Raw genomic sequence first — 19,689 nt, 5'->3', positions numbered from 1 at the left:
CCTTCAGCTGAGTCTAAATCAGCTGCTCCTCTGATTTCTGCTCTTTCTCCCATTCCTCCCTCCCACTAGTCAGGACTTTTCCTTCCCTGGCACTGCATAGCTTAGCTCATCAAGCCAGCAACAGCTGTCCTGTGCCTACTCCAAACCCTGGGAATGTCACCTCATTTGTGTGGTCCATCTCTGCCCATCCTCTCTCCAGACAGAAGTACCTGGTAGATATATCCAGTTTGCTTCCCCAGGTCTCTCTCCTTGATAGCATTTCATCCACAAGCCCGCTGCAGCCCTGCCCAGACATGCTCCAGGCCCAGCACATCAGCTGGATGTGGCCATGCAGAGGCACAACAAGCAGGGGAAAACCTTCCCTGGCATCCAAGAGCACTCTGGAGCACCACACATTCCTGGGAGGAGATGTTTGCCCTGACTCAGCTCAGCACCATTCCTTAACTTGGCATCCTGCTCTGGCAGCCATCTTCCAGGGAAGAGGGAGAACCGCAGGACCAGACCCCATCCATGGATCTGTTTAGAGGCCAGATCTGTGTGTGTGTGGATATTTTCCCTTTCTGAAAAGCTGCTCAGTGTGGCCTGGAAGGAAATGGGCCAAGGTCCTTACGGTTGTTAAAAATCTCATGATACTTTTGCAAGCAGGATGGTGTAAATCAAACAACTGGGCACAAGCTCCCTCGGTCTGGGTAATTTATATTCTGCCTCACTAAGTTCATCTCTGCACTTCCAATGCATGAAGTGATTTTTCACTTCCCCTGTAGTATTTGCTGGCACGGAAAAGCTGCTGGGCTCTGTCCCAGAAGTAGCTGCATTTCATCACCGGGTGAACGATCCCTGCACGCACCGGGCCGGCTCCCCGCAGGCTCCGCTCGCCCCGCGGCTCCGTAGCGGGAGGAGGCGGCCCGCACCCGTCCAGCCGCACCTGGGCTCCGGGAGCAGAGCCCCGCCGGCACCGAGAGCACACCCCCGGCACCTCCGCCTGATCCGCGGCTGGGGATGGGGCGGGGATGCGGGCAGGGATGAGGGCAGGGATGAGGGCAGGGGATGAGAGCAGAGATACGGGCAAGGATGCTGGCAAGAGATGCGGGCAGGGGATGAGGGCAGGGATGAGGGAAGGGATGCAGGCAGAGATGAGAGCAGGGATGCGGGCAAGGGATGCTGCCAGGGAATGCAAGCAGGGCTGATGCGGGCAGGGATAGATGATGTGAGCAGGGATGGTGCGGGCAGGGATGGTACGGGCAGGGATGGTGCACACAGGGATGGTGCACACGGGGATGGTGAAGGAAGGGATGGTGCACACAGGGATGGTGAAGGCAGGGATGGTGCACACAGGGTTGGTGCGGGCAGGGATGGTGAAGGCAGGGATGGGGCACACGGGGATGGTGAAGGCAGGGATGGTGCACACAGGGTTGGTGCGGGCAGGGATGGTGAAGGCAGGGATGGGGCACACGGGGATGGTGAAGGCAGGGATGGAGCACACAGGGCTGATACGGGTAGGGGTTGTGCACACAGGGCTGATGCGGGCAGGGGTGCGGGCGAGCCCCGCTCCGCTCCGCTCCGCGCCCGGAGCTGCGTGGAGCCACAGCGCCCCCTCCTGGGGCCCGGCGGCACCGCCCGCCCGCCGCGCTGGCGCTGCGGGGCTGAGCGGGGCTTAACGGGGCTGAGCGGGGCTTAACGGGGCTGAGCGCGACTGAGTAAGGCTGAGCGGGCTGCGCGGGGCTGAACGGGGCAGAGAGAGGTTGAGCGAGGCTGAGAAAGGCTGAGTGGGGCTTAACGGGGCCGAGCGGGGCTGAGCGGGGTTTAACGGGGCAGAGCGGGATTTAGCGGGGTTTAACGGGGCCGAGCGGGGCTTAACAGGGCCGAGTGGGGCTGAGCGGGGCTGAGTAGAGCGCGGACTGTGTTTCCTTCCCGGGGGATCCCTCCCTGATTCCTCACCTCCGAACGCTGTGACTCGCTGTGCTCTGGGGGTTCTTCACCCTCGTTTATGTTCTTCAGTGATTTTTCCCGGCCTCCCCCCGATCAATTTTTTCCTGCTTTCTCAACATCTCTGCATCAGCTGTAAATACCAAGTCCTGGATAAAGTCTAGAAATCCACATCCATTCCTGGAGGTGGGCAGGGGGCTGGGTGTGGATCCCTGGTTCTGGAGTCAGTTCCTGCTGTGCTCTCCTGAGCAATGCACCTGGAGAAGGTGGTGGGGCTCCTGCCTGAGCAAGGATAGGAGGATTTGGCTTTGAACTATTTTAGTCACACAGACAACAATGACTATTGTCTGCTGGCAGACCCATTCCCACGTAGTGTTTAGCATCGCCTTACACACACTTCCAGTGTAGTAAACAGTGGTGGTTAGGAGGGAACAGAGACACATTCCGTGCCTTTGCTTTTGGGACACATTTTACCTAAAACAAGCCAATTCACCATATGTTCTTTCTCTCCAAAGTTTTGACACAGACTTTAGTCAGCTTCATTATATTCCTGCTCTTGGAAGCTTGTCTCCTCGCTAGGCCCAATGGAGAGGGGAAGAGAAGGAAGGTCAGAGGGGGATGTTAAACACCTCTAACATCAGTGACATCATCTCCCCTGTGCCCACTGTCAATTCTGATCAAAGGGACATGCAAAGGGAGTATCTGTTCCCTGAGGATGGGAGATTTTTTCTCTGAACCAGGGTAAGACCGAAGTAGAGCTTTGCATTGTGTGTTTTAGCCATAGATGTGTGTGTGGTTCTGCTCACACACACTCACACACATTAAAGAGCTATGTAACTCCAGCAGAGCTCTCCCCATACTCCCAGACTCCAGCTCCTGATCACAGAAGGCATGATGAGTATGGAATTGCCACTGCTCCCCCAGCCATTTCCCTGCTTCCCTGTCTGCTGCTCGTCTGCCTCTCCAGTACTGAAATCATTCCCGAGTCCTGGGAATCTGCAAAGAGCCATAAAACAAACACGGACACACCAAATGTAGAGGGTTTTCTGCTGAGTTGCAAAGGATTTTGGAGTCAGACAAACCCCAAATCAATGCCTGGAGCCAACTGCAAGACAGAAAGCTACACTGGAGGCACATACCACCTACTGTGAGCCCTGCGAAGAAGACAGCATGTGTGTGCTCATGTGAACTTCTGAAGGTTTGATTTACATAATAAGAATATCAATGCAGCTATTTCTGCACGTTCCAGTGTGTGTGGATCCCACCTGTGTGGCTGGGCGTGCGGGAGCTGCGGGGCTGCAGAGCTCGGAGAGGTGTTTGCATGCACGGCAGAGCGAGCCCGAGCTGCTGTGTGTGAGCATGGGGTGGGCTGCGAGTTCCACAGCATGTGCTGGCTGTGCTTGGCGTGTACATGCTCCAGGGACACCACGGTGGTTTGTCTGGGGTGTGTGGGAGGGAGAGAGTCCAGGGCTGGCTGGCTGCTACTCACAAGCAGAGCTGATCGATATTTTTTCCTTTATAAGGAATTTTTTTTTTTTCCAAGAACCTTTCATGTTTCTTACAGCAAAGCCACATCTCTTTACTCGCTCCCACCTCCTCTCACTGTCTCCCTAATACTTCTCTACAACTCCTGGGAAAGCAGATGTACTGCCATTAACAAATTATTATTATGCAGCCAGATGAGCAGCCAGAGTAAAGCATGAAGGACCCTTCTCGTCCTGCCTAGTGCAGATGTCAATCACACGGCTAAATTCAAACACCAGTTCTGCCAGCATTTCATCTGCTGCTGGGTTCCCTCCATGAAGCTGAGACTGCATCCAAGAAGTGACACCTCTTCCCCTTCCCCACTCTCAGGTACCACTACGGGGAACTCTCCGAAGCTAAAAACACACACCTATAACCCTCCTCCTCTCTCCAGATCGTCTCTGGGGCTTTAGACCCAGGCTGTGCTGGACCTCGGGGATGATGCAGTGGCACGGAGATGCCCTCCGTCCCGCCATTCCCCAAGGACTGAAAAAAGGCAAAGTTATGCTCCACACCAGCCTCGCAAGCAGCACTGAATGGAGAAATGAATGTGGGGAAAACCCATCTCCAGCACCGTGGGGTGCAGCTCCCCGCCAGCCCTACCCTCCCCCGGCTCTGCCGCGGTCTCCCATCCCCGCTGGAAGTAGAGGCAATCAGCCCAGTGTGGGATTCGAGGCGACAGACTTTCCTTTTCCTCCGCGATTTGCTTGTCACTTGCGAAAGCGGAGCAGTGGATTAAGTGGAGATGACACCATCTCCTTGGGGACGGTCCCCCCCTGCTCCGGGATGTATCGATACTCCGGAATACAGATGGATCCTGGCTGCCTCCCACCCCCACCGCCACCCCCGCCGAGCCGGGGCTGAACCCCAATTGCCGAGCATCCTCCGGGGGGGAGGCTGCCCCAGCGAAAAGCAGCGCTCCCCGCATTCCCGGTGCGCGGATCTCGGCCCCTCGCTCAGCACCACGCACGCAGAAAAGCTAAGAGAGCTGCGGGACTTGGCCATCCACCCCCCTGGCCACTCGCCGCTGCCCAGGGCGGGGGTGCAGGCAGGCAGGGGGGGCGGAGGGGCCGCGTTACACAACGCGGGCAGGACGGGGAGCCGGCCCCGGGCAGGGGCAGCGCCGCAGCCGCAGCGCAGCGCTCGCCTTACCTGATGCTAATGTCCCTCTGTGGCGGAGATCGGCTCGCCCGTGCGTTTTATTCGGCTCGGTAGGAACTTGTGGGAGAGCTTCTCTGTCCAGCTCGCATACTGGGTGCGGGGCTGATACTGCAGGCGTGAAAATCCTGGGGCTCTAGCAGTCCTTTTCATGCTCAGACAGAAAATCCCCTTCCTTGATCCAGATCGCGGGCATTAAGGGCAGAGGCAAGGAAAAAAAAAATCCACTTCTCCCCTTCTTCCTTTTCCTTTTTCTTGCCTTTTTTTTCCCCCCTTCCTGTGCCCCCCCTCTCTTCTGCTGCTCAGTTCGTAGCCATCGGGGGAAAGAGCAGAGGCAGCAGGGAGAATGGAGAGGGGGTTAGAAATAAAAATGAAAAGAGCTCCAGGAGGGAAGCGAGAGGCTGGGCTTGCCACCGGGGGAGGAGCTTGGAGCGGGCCGGAGAGGATGAATGGGGAAGAGGAAAGCAGGGCGGAGCCCCAGCTTAGCTGTTTTATTCTAAGAAGTGTTCGGTACATAATTAGAGAAGGGGCGGGCCGGGGGCAAAAAGGAGGGACTTAAGCTCCGGCCAGACGGAGCCTGGGCCGTGGGAAGGGAGGGTGAGACCGGGAAGGGCCGCGGGATGGGGCTGCGGGAGGGGCCGAAACTTGTCTGCCGAGGGGGGATCCGCGGGGATTTGGGGAGGAGGCGGCAGCGGGGCCATTCCAGGAAGACCCCATCTATTTAATTTTCTTTTTTTTTTTTTTTTTTTTCCCTACACCTCCAAGCCTTCTATTTTCTCCTCGCGGACCCAGACGGCGCCTGGCTGGTTCGGCCGAGCCGGGAGCTGATGGGAGAGCAGGATGCTCCCGGCCTGAGCAGCGCTGGGGGATCCCGCCTCTCCCGGGGAGCGCGGCCGGGCGCGGTTCAGCACCGCGGACAGCGCCGGGAGTGCGGGGGAGCGGGGCGGAGCCGGGCCGGGATAAACAGGGATGAGCCGGGATGAACCGGGCCGGGATGAACCGGGCCGGGCTGAGACAGGCTGAGCCGGGCCAGGCTGGGCTGAGACAGGCTGAGCTGAACGGGGCCGGGCTGAGCCAAGCTGGGCTGAGCCGTGATGAGCTGAGCCGTGATGAGCTGAGCCGTGATGAGCTGAGCCGGGATGAGCTGAGCCGGGATGGGCTGAACCGGGATGGGCTGAACCGGGATGGGCTGAACCGGGCTGAGCTGAGCTGGGCTGAGCCGAGCCGAGCAGAGTCGAGCCAGGCCGAGCCGAGCAGAGCTGAGTCGAGCCGAGCTGCGGCGAGTAGAACCGAGCCGAACTAACTCTGGAACAGCCGTCTGTGCTCCTGGCCCGACTGTGCCCCCCAGTGAAAGTCCGGGCGCTGGGATGAGGAATGGAGATGGGGCTGATTCAAGGGCATGACCCACCCAGATAAACCCCAGCAGATCAGCAAAGGCAGCCCAGTGTAGGGGCAGAGCTTAACAACGCTGTGATGTGAGATTTGCAGACAGGGACCTCTAGGTTTCCAGACACTGCCCCCGGGCAGTGGCTGGGCCGGGCTGGGTTGGGCCGGGCTGGGCTGGGCTGACAGAGGGAAAAAAATCAGTCACATCGTGCAGGGTATGTGTGGCAAGGAGTGCAATGGGAGACAGCCTCCTTCCTGCAAGGACAAGCCCTTCTCTGGCCTGCAAAGACACTCTGTCCTTCTATCACCCATCCCCTGTGCCTACAGAATATTGTCTTAAGCTAAATTTTCAGCAAATCTTTCGTAAGCAGAATTAGAAGCTGTTTGTTACACTCCAGGCTGCTCCAACAGGGCTGAAGCTTAGCTTATGTCAGTTACAGGGTGCCCAAATCTCCCGAGTTGTGCCTTTTCCCGAGTGACTGTTCAGCCACAAAGCACACTTCCCGGTGAGCCACCTTGGATTCTGTCACACTGCCTCAAATAAAAGACTGAAATTATTCTCACAGATTTCCCTGGTGCAAGGCCACAGGGGAAACTCCACAGCAGGGAAACTTCAGGAATTGGGTCTTACACAAAACATATAAACAAGGTCAAAGCCCTTGTTTAAACAAATAAATGGCACTTGGGGTTAGTTTTTTCATTGATGCTCTTGGCATTTACCAGAAATAGAAGGGGAACCCTTGTGTCCTACATGAGGCTATTTGAAATTAAAGCAAAGGCTCCATGAACCTGCAGTGCAGCCAGATGGGATCTGCCAACTCAACCAATGCAACAGTTCTGGGTGTCTTTCCTCACTATGCCTGAGAAGGTTTCTATGATTTGGTCTAGCAGGAATTGGCACCATCCAGAATAATATTTCATATTCCTGTGAAGAGGGACAGAGAGAGAAAACAAGTGAGATTATACTCTTCAGGCACCCAAAGGTCTCACAGACCTAGGGAATGTTTCATCACCCAAGAGCTGCAGCTGAGGGTTAGGTTGGAGATCAGGGAAAGGTTCTTCCCCCAGAGGGCTCCCCAAGGAATGGGCACAGCCCCGAGGCTCCCAGAGCTCCAGGAGTGCTTGGGCAACACTCGCAAGGACAGGGTGGGATTGTTGAGGTGTTTGTGCAGGGCCAGGAGTGTTTGTGCACTGGATGATCCTGGTGGGTCTCTTCCAGCTCAGGATATTCCATGATTCTGTAATTCTGTCATAAAAACTCTCCACAAAGTAACACCTCCATCCAGAAAGTCAAAGTCAACCAACTCCTGAGGCAGGTGTCCTGCCTGGAAATAAGATTTTCTATCAATATAATAAAACTATAATTAGAGAAAAACATAAAACAATGCAAAAAGAGTAGTTTTGCTTATAATTTCCCTATCCAGAATGTTTTCCCTGTCTCCCCCCCAAAGCACACATAGACTGTTGCTGCCTTGTTTCCCAGAGCTGTGCCTGTCTGTATCAAAAGCGGATTATTTGGTGCATTGAGTATTCAACATGTTCTCTTACAGTATTGTTGTGTTCAATGAGCTTTGCTCATCTGAATGGACACTCACTGCATAGTCCACTGGTTTAATTTGCTGCTTTGGAAATCTAAGCAGGTTGCAGCATATTTAGCTATGTGTCTGTTCTTATGTGTCAAAGATAAGGTTTCTGGATGCCATTTTTAAAAACAAAATTATTTCACTTCAGTAGCTTTCTCTTTTCAGTAGTCTCTTCTTTTTAGTCTTGGGTATTTCAACTCACCTTCTCCCTACAATGAACAAAGCCTCGATCTTCACCCCAAATCAGCAAAGCTCCATTGAACAAGAATTTCTATTTCTTCTTCCACTAAGGATTTTTTTGGAGCTGTTAACAATTTTAGCACATCCAATCCTCACTTTTTTCACCCTTCTTTCCAAAGATGTCTTTAAAGCAATGTTTGGACGTCTTCAAACTATAATATTGCTCCCATGATGAAAATAGAAACTAGTCTATCAGGGGAGGATAGGAAGGAGAACATAAATTCACAACATGCAATTTGCATGCACTGGGCAAACAAAAAATTATGGTAGTGATGAGGATGGGGAAAGAGTAATTTGGACTCTTTATTAGAAGTTTAGGAAGGAATCATATGGAACTGAGAGACCTAGAAAGCAGAGAAGTGTCCATGCTGATCACTTAACAGCTGCCAATGATGGACAAAGAGGTTTCAGGTGTGCCAGGTGTGCTGTGGGTGTGAGTTAACCCGTGTTCAGCTCAGCACAGCACAATCCTCCTCCAGCCCTCACTCCAGGGGCCTGGGGAAAGAGGAAAGGGCAAATAAAAGCAAGAAAACTTGGTGGTCAGGAAAAAAATATTCAAAATTGAAGCAGTAGAAGATGACTAAAAGAAAACTAAAGAAGTGAGACAAAGGCAACCACTCGCCATGTCCTACAGGTAGACCAAAACCCAGCTGGATCTCAAACAAAAGATGACTAATCTAACTAAAATCCTCTTTTCCCCCTTTCATTGCTGAGCAAGATGTTCACTATTGAAATCATCAGTGTGCTAAGAACAAATGTTTTGGTCACAGACCTACAACAGAATCTTATGAGCTGCTATAAGGGAAATTCACTCTACCCCAAACAGGCCAGCACAAAATGCCATTATTATCTCTCGCAAAAGGAGCTGTATGTGCCAGCTGCACACAGCGAGTTCTTCATCTCTGTTTGTGATTCTACAGCAAAACTCACTCCAGAGTCCCATGAGCTGGTGAAGATATTCAGACTCCACTCTGTGTTCTTCTCATGCTACTGGCAAACTTTTCTTTCCCACATTTCCTGTTGTGTTGTCCTCCTTGAGGATGCACAATGTATTCTTGTCAAGGTTTCACAGACTTCATTGTTTATTACGGGCTAAAAATGGATTAAACTTGCTTCGTGAGCATGGTATTGATATTCTGGTGCTCTCCCAGTCTCCTGTGAAATATATTTCCTCTTCCTCCTCTGCAAACAGTGTAACAGCAAGCAGTGATCTCACTCAGACTGTGCTTTGTGCTGGCTGCAGAGATACCCTATGCACCAACCACATTCACCTGCTGCTGGTATCCCTGAACATTTGGGTGAGGGTCTCAGTGCTCCCCAAGGAGGATGGGTGACACAAAGGGCTCAGTGGCCAAACAACGACCAGGCTGTTCCAATGGATGGTGGCAAGAAGGCTGTGAGTGGGCTCAAGGGTCAGGCCAAGAGGCAAGGAGCAAGCAGAGCCTGTTTCCATCACTCCCTAATGCAGAATTAAAGGTTTTAGTTGAGTCTTCAGCAGTGACAGAAAGGCTGGAATCCCCGGCCAAGACAAAATGCTGGCAAGTCCCAACAGAGTGGGAAGAAGCAGTTGAGAAATGTTTGGTTTTTGGTTTTTTTCTAATAGAGGTTTCTAGTTCCCCTGCATTAAACCGAATAATCATCCTCAGTGCAATTCCTAGATATCTTAAAAATTCTGAACTCACTCATCTTTCCAAATAGGTATTTCCCCATCTTTGCATTGTTCCTAAATTAACATATCCCAAATTTATCCCTTTAGTTTCAGTTCAAACCAACAAAGGCAGAAATGCCATAACTTCAGAATTGAACTCCAGCTGTCCTGGGCACCCACCTTGCAGGACACTTGCTCTGAGCACCGTGAGCTTCTGGGGTTGTAAAATGAGATTTTCAATTTCCTGAGATCCAGCTTTCTAATTAGCTTTTTTTAGTATTTTTTACTGCTGGTCTGCTTCTTAGGAGATGTCTTGTGAGAAAGAAGTAATAGTGATTTGTCTTTCATTGAAGTTTAAAATGAGGCAGTGACCACTCTGAGGTCAAATATAGGAAAATATAGTGGGCAGAAAAAGCAGTGGAAATTGGTTGTTTCCCAGCTCCAAAGGCTGTTTCCCAACTGTCATTGATATGACAGTTCCTGGCCAAGACTGGATGATACAAATTAATGATTTGATCCATTGGATTCATGGGGAATTAGAACAGGCCAGACATTTGGTTTCAGGTATTCATCTAAACATTTTCTGCAGTTAACAGAAAGTGGTAATTTTGACTCTACAGGTGTAATCTTCCTGTTATCTTAGACACTGTCTTTGACACGGCTTGAATTTCCTTCTGAAATTGTCTCTCTCTGTGTTGACTCTAAAGACAACCAAATCAGTGCTGAGATGAATTCCTAAATTTTAGAAGGATGAAGCCAGAGTATTTGAATACTTTCCTATAGAGCTTGCTGTGGTGCATGGAAGAGCAAGCAAATGAACCTGTATCTGCTGATTTTCCCATTTAGGCACAAATCCATATTCTTTATTAGCAGTCTTTCATATTCACTATTGTTGCTATTGTGGGGGACCAAGCACAAGTCATCAGTATTCATCACCTGCAGTTTAGTTTCCTTCTGAACTTGGACTACCACTTTCAAAAGGGAACTACTTGTAGCTCCCAGCCCATCATGAGCTGCACAGAAGGCTTCAGGCCTCACTCTGCCTCTATCTGCAATCACTCAGCACTTCAGACCACTCAAAAAAAAAAAAAAAGTTGGCAGATGAAACCAGTGTGCAGCCAAATGCAGGAACTAGAATGTTCAATGGACTTTTTTTCTTGTTCCTCACTCCTATCTATCTATGTTCTTGTAACTGTTTCACATCTCAGATCCTCCATAAAATTCACTGCAAAGAGATGGCAAAGCAAGAGCCATGGAAATATGAAGCAGGCATGAGAAAAAGAGAGTTTAGCTTGATTAAAGAGTTGCAGAAGATCCACTGTCATCCAGAGTCCAAGCTAATTCTGATGAGAGTGAGAGGGTCAGTGCTTCTGTTCTGATTTCCCTATCCAGCAGGGAATGTCCCACACTGGATGTTAGCACAGAATAATGGTACCAGCCCCAGCAGAAACCCAAGCCATGCCACAAACACACATCCCACCGTGTGACTGTTCAATTGATCTGACCCATTGTGACTGTCTGGGCCCTTGTTTTCAGCCTCTGGAAGGGGTGGCTTTGTCTTTTTCTCCCTGGGTTATAAATAATGGCCAAGTCACCTGGCTCTCTGCCACCCAGCACAGCAGGGAAACTCTGTTTTCTGGAGCCTAAGGGTCCAGATCTCCAGGACAGGGAGTCCAGCATGTTCCAACAGATTCATGCAACCTAAACGCACTTTTTTCAACACCAGAAGTCCAGGTCAGAATGGACCATCACCATTATCTCTGGACCAATACACTTGGCAAGTACTGAACATAGAGGGAGGAATAAAAAGTAACTTATTTTTTTACCACTGGGTACTATTTGTTATTTATCTGGGAGAAAATCTGAACCAGTGAGGAATGCTGTGTCTTAGAGCATGCTGCTACTCTGAGATAAGTGCATTTTGCCTCAGGTATGCAGTGAGTCACCAGGTTGATGGCTGGTGCATTCCAGCACCCTGAGAAGTGGAGCTGTTGTTACCACACAGTAACCACATGCCTTGAGCAATATTATTTCTCACCTACAACGGGGACTTTTTATCTGGTTAAGATAAAGTGATGCCATCGATTTTCAGGAACTATGTTGAAAGTGCTTCACAAAAAACTCTGCATAAACGCAACCCCTCGGGCTATTCTGGTTAGTGGTCAGAGCAGGAAAGGACAAATCAAAATATTCAGGAATCTATTTACAGACACGTGGTCAGGTAAACCAAGAAGGAGCCGTGATATGTGTACCCTATGCAGGTGTTTAGGACCAAGATCTTTGTGTGAAACACAGCTGTTTAGATGCAGTTTTATGGCACCGTTTCCCAAGCAGCATGTTAAAGAGTGAGTATAAAAACTCCAGTTCGTTTATTTTATTTGGATGCTTCCCAAAGCAAAGACTGCTACATACTCTGTGTGTGCACACCTCTCCCCGAGCAGTCCTGAACTCAGCTGCTGCCTTTCCATGGAAATGGGGATACTCCTGACAAGGAACTTTGTCTCAATCCTGCTTCACTTCCTGCTGCCCAGCAGGTTTCAGATTTCCATACCAATCACTTCATTCTCTGTGGGTTTAACATTAGGCAGAAATTCAGTCTGGGGAATCCTAGAGGTTCTTATTCCCTCTATTTTCCCCTCTGGGTGTCCATGTTCCCGTGGCAGCTCTGAACCAGCCCAGATGTCCCCTCGGGAGCATTGTCACCTCCAGTGTCCCAGTGCTGTTACAGTAAATTCCTACCCTGGGCTCAGTCTCTGCAGCTGACACTATTTTTTGGATGCCAGCAGTGAATTCTGCACACAGGCACTAAAGGCAACTGAAAGAGCTGTGGCTGTCAAGTGTTTCTTTTTGTCATGCCCAATTCTTGTTTTCAAGCTCTTCTTATGCTTGTGACACCTTCTCCAGAAATAAACATTTCTTTCCCTGTTAGTTATAGACCAATTCCCTCCCAGCCAGTCAGCATTTAATGTTTCCTGAGGAAAATCACCCAGCTCACCTCTGGAGGGAGTGATCTATTGTATAAGATGTTCAGGACCTGCTTGGACACCTGGGATCTATTTTTAGCTCTGCTGCTGCTGATAGACACATATTCTCAAGGGAATCACTTTACTCCTCCTCACTCCTCCTTGTATCTGTGCAATACAAGTGACAAAATACAGATCTAATACTCCTGTCAGGATTATTTGTGTTTGTGTAGCTTCCACCTGAAACCCAGGCTGAGCCAACTGCAGTTGCCCACCCAGATTTTTGCCTCTACAACACAAAGGCACAAATGCAGCCATAAATTGAAGTATTTATGGGCAATGTTACAACTGAGAGCACCATGGCTTGCAGTTATCCACACCAGCAGGGCTAAACCACCATGGGAATTCCAGCACCCTCTACCAAAGCCTATTTGGGCTCTGTAGATCATTCTGAGGGGAGTTCTAAGGTTTGCCTCACAAACCTCAGTATGGCCACAGATGAAGTCAAAAGGAAGCAGTACTGGACCGTGTTGTCCATGAGAAGGATGTAGGAAGAACCTGTTTGACACAAAACCAGAGGCAGAACTTGGAAAAACGCAGTGCCAGACCTCAGTTAAACGTCTTTAATCTCCAAATCATCCATCTCTACACATGTTGACAAAAACCACTCTATAGGGGCAAAGTAATTATTTTTATTCTCTTTCTTTCCTTGCTGCTTCACCAATACTCGATCAATATTGTCATTAAAGCTCTGAGAATAGGTTCTGTTGGTTAATCTGTGCCCTGAGTACAACACGGAGAGAAAGGAAAACAAAAACCTCTCAATCATGTTCTTCCACAGCCATCACCAGTCTTTGTTTGGGAAAAGGGACACATCCATGGATGTCTCTTTCACAAACAAGGCACATGGTTCTGGATTTTCAATAGGCATTTGGAGCCCAGGAGAGCTCTCTCACCAGGGGCAATTTGCAGGTAGGTCAGGTTTAGAGGAAGAACTGACTGAGGTATCCTATAAATAGCTGGCTTATTGTATATTTAGTGTATGCCTTTAACAGGCTTATGCTGCCATTAAGTCTTCTGTGGGAGAAGGGAGCCATTGTGCCACTGCAACACCGACCTAATTAGCTCTGCTGAGCATTTCTCTAACAGGTTTATTCTAACAAGTTTATTCTTTAAACGTCTGATAACTGATTTGTTGTAAGTCCTTTAAATGAGTCTCTGTCTTCCTCTGTTGGGTTTAATTCGTGTTGCTGCTGCTCAGTAAGGTTTTGCATCTACACAGAAGGCTGATTGTGATGTGTTTAGGCTTTGATAAGCTTTATTCTTGCAGCAGATTCCTTTCAGTGTGCTGAAGTAGGTGGAGGCACGCATATTCCTGTAAATAGGAATATGTGGAAGAAGGAACTTTTTTTGAACTGCATTTCAGTGCTGTGCCTTTCATCCTGAGAGGCCTGAGCAGTCTCACAAACTCCTGCACTCAAATTCTGCTTGCTGAAAGGAAAGTCTCCCATTGATTTCAAGTGGGTTTGTAATCACAGACAAAATTCCTGGTTGGTGCATTCACCAACAAAACGATAAAGAGTTAATTGTGCAAAAGATAACTCCAAAGATGGTCTGAGCCTGCTGATAACTCCACAGCACCCCGAGGGTCCCTCGGGGGACAGGGTGAGGCATTCCCTGGCTTTGTACAAGAGCACCATGTAGGACATGGGGTTGTTGTGACCCTGCTGCTGAAGGTGAGATGGTTTCAAATCCTCTGACTGGGCAGAGTATCCTGTTACAGCCTCTTCCAGGCTCTCAGAATGTGCAGAGATGCACAATTTTCTTTGTGCACCTCCAAACACCTCTGTTCTGGAGGCAATTAAACATAAATTTAGCTGCACTCTTGTGAGATTGTTTCTGTATTACTTCAGCAGATATGGAAACTCAAGCAAGACCTGTCAGAGCATTAATCAGAATTGCCCCACGGATCACTGGAATAGATTTTAGCTTTCCCAGCCCAGTTCTGCAGTCTCAGGCTTTGTGCTCTCCATGTAGAAGTAAATATCAGCTTGTTCTAGGATAAAAGAAGAAAGCACCTTTGTTTAGGCCAAAACAAATTATTGTTAATCAGATTCAAATAAGAATTATGATTGATAATTAATAGCACATAGATAATGCTCAAATTGAAACCAAATTATGTATTAAATAAAATATATTACGATTATATATAGCCATAATTCCAGACAATGTGGACAGACAAACTCCTCTTTTGATCTTATTCACAGTCAGATTCACCCAGGCAGTGCCTCAGCCAGAGAGAGCACCATGAACTTGATGTCTGGTGGCAGAATTTTGTGTCATCTTTAGAACATTATTTTGCACAGCAAAGGAAAAAGGAGGTTCAGGGAAAAGCCAACACTTTTGCCTCTTGCAATCGGGGAATCTGCTGTAAGAATGAAGTAATGTCTCTGTGGAAAGGGAGGAGGAACTGCAGGTAGATATATGTGCTCACACAGACAGAAAGCCTCAATCTTCTAGATTTACTTCCTAACACATTTAGGATAAGGTGGAAATATTCTTATCATTTTTATAGATGAGAATCTGACAGACTGAGGGCACTTATCTATAAAGTAACATAGAAAAGATGTGTCCAGACAGCAAATTTAACTGTTGCTTTCAAAATATCACCCCTGTTTCCTAACCCTTGGATCAACCTTCTTCTAATGGAAGCTTTCAGTCCATAGTACCTCAAACTCCCTGGTTTAATACCACCAGAAAGAAGTGAAGAATTAACTATCATGGCTTTCTGTATAAAAGGAGTCTGGAAGAGGCCCTGGAGATAACTGCTTGTTCAATTTGCCTCACCTCAGCTCTGCCAGTGGTTTTTGTTTTGGTTTTTCTGTTTTTTGTTTTTAGGGGTTTTTTGAGAGTCTACTTGCAGAAGTTTTACATTGTAAGGGAAAAGGAAGAATTAAAACTTATTTTCCACCAAAATTTTACTAAAGAGTTCTCAGTGTGGCAGGAAATATTTCCAGCATGTGATGCTCCTTCTCAGCAGGCCTTCTAAACACAGAGACAAATATCTACAGGACTGAAATGGGTGTATACTCCCTGATGGAATGGGATTTTATTTTAAAATATCAGTATTTTGAACCCAAACTTTACCTGGAAAAGGCTTTTGTTTCAGTAATTCTACTTATATTGGAAACAAAGAGAAAGAAACTTCCAGTCTGGCCCCTTGGGATGTGCAGGAGATCAGAGGCTGGGACTCCAAGGTGGGTCTTTGTGGGGTTTTTGATGCAGGGAGTGGGAGTGCAGTGATTCTGTCCCAGGCCTCTCCACAAACCCCCAGCAGGGATCGAGGAATGTTTTCCCCCTGGAGCACACCCATACCTGCAGTCACAGCCCCTTCCCCTGCACACAGCCTCCTACAGAAGGAACCTGAGCCAGGAGAAGGAGAGGCTCTGAGGACAATTGTCCCATCCTGACCAGCTCACACAGTGCTCTCCAGTTCTGGGACTCGGCTGTGATGATAAAAAGCCACTTCAGCTTTAGCCAAAGCCTGACCTAAGTTATTAACAGCACAGGTTGTGCAGAGACTGCTGATGGAGGATTTCTTTTAGCATTTCTGAGCAAGAGTGAAACCTCATCCCTAGGACTCCCCAGTTTTTCTTGCAGCCTATTAGTACAAATCTCTACCCTTAAAATAAAAAGCCCCTTCCCCCACCATGGCTCTCCAAAAATCACCAATTATTGCCATCCCTGTCCCTGCAGTTTTATGTGAGCCCAGGACAGTGCCTTTGACTGTAAATGATGAGTGCCCGAGCTGACCTCCACAGGCTCAGACCTTCTCCACCCCTGACAGCAAGGCCAGCTCCTCCCACTCAGCTTCTGTGTGCAGGGATAATAAAACAAGATATATCTTCCCTCCCCACCTGTTTAACACAGTCGTTTAATACAGTAATTCTGGGAGAATGTGCATGTTGGGAATGACTTATTGTTATTGTGTGCATTTAGGGCAGCCTGAAGATTCAAAAACAGAGATAAAAGTTCTATTATCCAAAGGGCCCCTATGCCCACAGCAAGGTTTATGAAAATCATTTTGTTCCCTTGCAGTTTGACTTTGTTTTATTAAACAGTAAAGCATTTGAAAAGGTGCATGGAAGGGAAATCCATGTGCTTGCTGGAGCCACCTCAACCAGATCAGGGAACCTCTCCCATCTCTCTGCTGCCTTCTGAGCAGAGCCATGGTCCTGGAAGTGAAGAGCTGGGATTTAAACAATACAGCTGTTTTCTTGTTTCCTTCATTTGGAGGAAAAAAAAAAAAAAAAAGAGAGAGAGATAAATAGTCCATCCATTGCTCCTTACACCAGCAGAAAAAAAATCTATGTCTTATTTAGCAAAAGAGAGAGCACAGCACACTCCACTGCCCCAAATTCCTTAGTTATTGACTGTAAAATCTTGTACTCTTCAGTCATTGTTGTTACTTTGTTACTGTTAATAACAGACTCTTCATTTTAGGACATTCTAGATTCCAAAAGCTCTTCTTGCCTTTCAGACATGAAGCTCCTCAGACCAAATATGTCTTTACTTATGTGTCTGAACATCTTCTGGAACAACAGAGCCCTGGTCTTTGCAAGAATTCTGAATTTCTCTTCTATTGCAGTTAATGGTAATTTTTTCCTGATGTTTCACTGAAGTAATTCCATTGGTTGCTACATAAACACGAAGAATGTTCCTAAGGCTTTAATGGATATTCTTTATGCCTTCTGAAGGTTATTCAAAGCAGGAAAAAATATCAATATCTTCCCACCTGGAGTACTGGGTCCTGTCAAGCTCCCCAGCTTTGGAGGGCTGAGGCATGCAGGAATGCTTAGAGAAGTGTAGAAATAACATCCTTGCCATTATTCTTTTAATTAATGGTTGGTCAGTGCTGATCCCAGCTTCTGACTGCTGCACTTTCAGTGGTAGAGCAAAAGAGGCAAAAGGAAAATTCTGTGCATTTAGATTAGACAATAGTATGGATGGCTAGAAAATCCTGTAACCTGCTAAAAAGAGCATGGTGACATAGCAGGTCAGTCCAGCCTTGAGAAGAAAAAGCTCCAGAAAAAAATCCATGAATTTATACCACACATGTTGCCCAGTTCTGCTAAGTTAAAGCACTAAAAAATTGCAGTTTTTTTCTCTAGATTCTGTGCAAGGTACTTTGTGCAAAATACAAAATTAACTTTAAAAATTATATTTTGACTGGTATTTTTTGATCCTTTGGAATGGTCAAAAAAGATATTTTCTATTTTTCCTCCTGCCATGAAAACTTGATTCTTAAAGCAGGTAGCTGAAAGATGAATAATCCAAATTATAATATGGTACCTGGATATGGGTCTTTTTCTGAAAGCAGTTGATATTATCAGATTTATAATAACTCACTTAAAATTATATCAGTGCACATCACTGACTAAATCCTTCTTTCAATATTTTGTGATAAACCTTGCACATTTCATCCTTCTCCACGTAATACAAATTCTTAGATTTTCCCTTGCTGATGTTCCATTCTCCTCTCTGACTCCCTTGTCAGGCTCCACCAAATACTGTTTTCTTGAGGATAGGAATACCAATATCCAGTGATCTTTAATTCAAAATGCTGCCAGACACTTCTTTTGTGATATGCAAACCTTTCAGCCAGAGCCAAACCCCAGTGAGTGTCTTCATCACGTGAATATGGTCACAATTTTATGCCATTTCAGTAGTGAGTGGGCAAAAAAAGCCACACAAAAGGCCGGGGTGAGCTGTAAACAGGCAGCTGATAGCAAAGGTTATGCACCAACCCTGCCCAGGGCTCCTGGAGAGCCCCTCCCACAGAACCAGAGGTAGGAGAACAATCCAGCCCAACTGGCTCCTCCACCCACTGTATTTCCCAAGCCTTGATTAGATTCTGCAATCACAGATCAATTGATAATTTCATAAAACCAAGTGAGTGGCTGTCAGCACTGCAATCAGCCCAGGATGATGTGCATGCATTGACCTTCAATCCCCTGCCCAGGACTGTGTGGCAGAGATAAAATGCCTGTGTGGAAAAATGCCTCTCCCTCCCACTCTCCCCAGGCTGTTGCTCTTTATGGACTGAGGAAGCTTTTGTTTAATTGGTTACAGCAATGGGAGAAATAAATAATATCAATACTGAGCCTGCCTCCAGTGGCTCCCAGGTGGCTGCAGAGAGGAGGCTTTGCCTGACAGGTGGCCCTCAGGAAAAGTTTACAAGGCTGCTCCAAGGAAAGAAAAAAACACATACACAGATCTTAAATCCACAACAGAGGAGGTTGTTTTTCCTGTGCCTTAGTAATGGGAGTGAAATAAGAATAATGGAAAATAATTTTTCCATAAAATTTCAACCCATACTCTGGAGCTGGCTGTCCTCCCTTCTCCAGTGCCTCAGTGTGCACTATGACAGGGCATGGATACAAAGCCACTTCCCTTTTCTGTCCTTCCTCTTTTTCCCACCCATCCCACTGGACATCCATCCTTGAATTGAATATCCACATCAACCAAGACACAGGAAGTGAGGCAGAGAAGCAAATTGCCAACAGCCACTCAGAAAAACCATCCTGAAACCTTTTGAAAGCACCAGTGTATTTCTTATCTGCTTATGTTCACCATTTCATCCCAAATAAATGCAGCAGTTCCTCTTCACTCATGTTCCTATGTGAGCATTCCCAATCCTTTTTCCTGCAAGCACTCAGTTATTCTCAGAGCTTGGTGAAGAATTTATAAGCCATATATAAACTCTTTTTGCTGCTGCCAGAGTATTCCATGAATAGATTTTAATTTTCTGACGCATCTTTGCTGTGCAAATCCATCAGGATCACAATCCAGACTCCCATCCTAACAGATGCTCAGGAATGTTCATGAGCTGATCAATACCAGGCAGAATTGGTCACTTAAGCCATTAGGTCCTGTTGAACCTTTTCTGTATTAGATGATGGCTCACAAACACTTGCAATTAGGGGCTCATAAAATAGGGATGCAAGTTTTCATGCAACATTGCATTCAGCAAAGCAGGACCATTCAGCCTCACACAGCCTGGAAGGGAACACAGAGAGAGCTGGATCCTTAGAAATTCCACCTGAAGTTCCCAGGATCTTTGTGTTGAACAAGTGTTCCACAATTGTGTCTCTGATCACGAATAAAAATATGAACCCTTCTGACTTTGGGATAAACATTGCATGAAGTGTGAAATCAACCCATGTTGTACATCATTTGGAATGACCAGTCGCATGCAGAG

The 19,689-nt window shown here is 47.6% G+C and overlaps 1 long non-coding RNA gene across 1 annotated transcript; it reads left to right on the top strand.

Annotated features, from left to right (window-relative positions):
• The first annotated feature begins 1,756 nt into the window (after positions 1-1,756).
• On the top strand, positions 1,757-4,985 carry LOC148221441 (uncharacterized). The gene is made up of 2 exons (XR_015808059.1): positions 1,757-2,667; positions 2,793-4,985. It is a non-coding gene; the product is annotated as an uncharacterized LOC148221441 (long non-coding RNA).
• The last annotated feature ends 14,704 nt before the right edge of the window (positions 4,986-19,689 follow it).

Source organism: Sturnus vulgaris, chromosome 22 (assembly GCF_052056855.1).
Source record: "Sturnus vulgaris isolate bStuVul1 chromosome 22, bStuVul1.hap1, whole genome shotgun sequence".
NCBI lineage: Eukaryota > Metazoa > Chordata > Aves > Passeriformes > Sturnidae > Sturnus > Sturnus vulgaris.
This window is presented reverse-complemented; position numbering and strand designations above follow the sequence as displayed.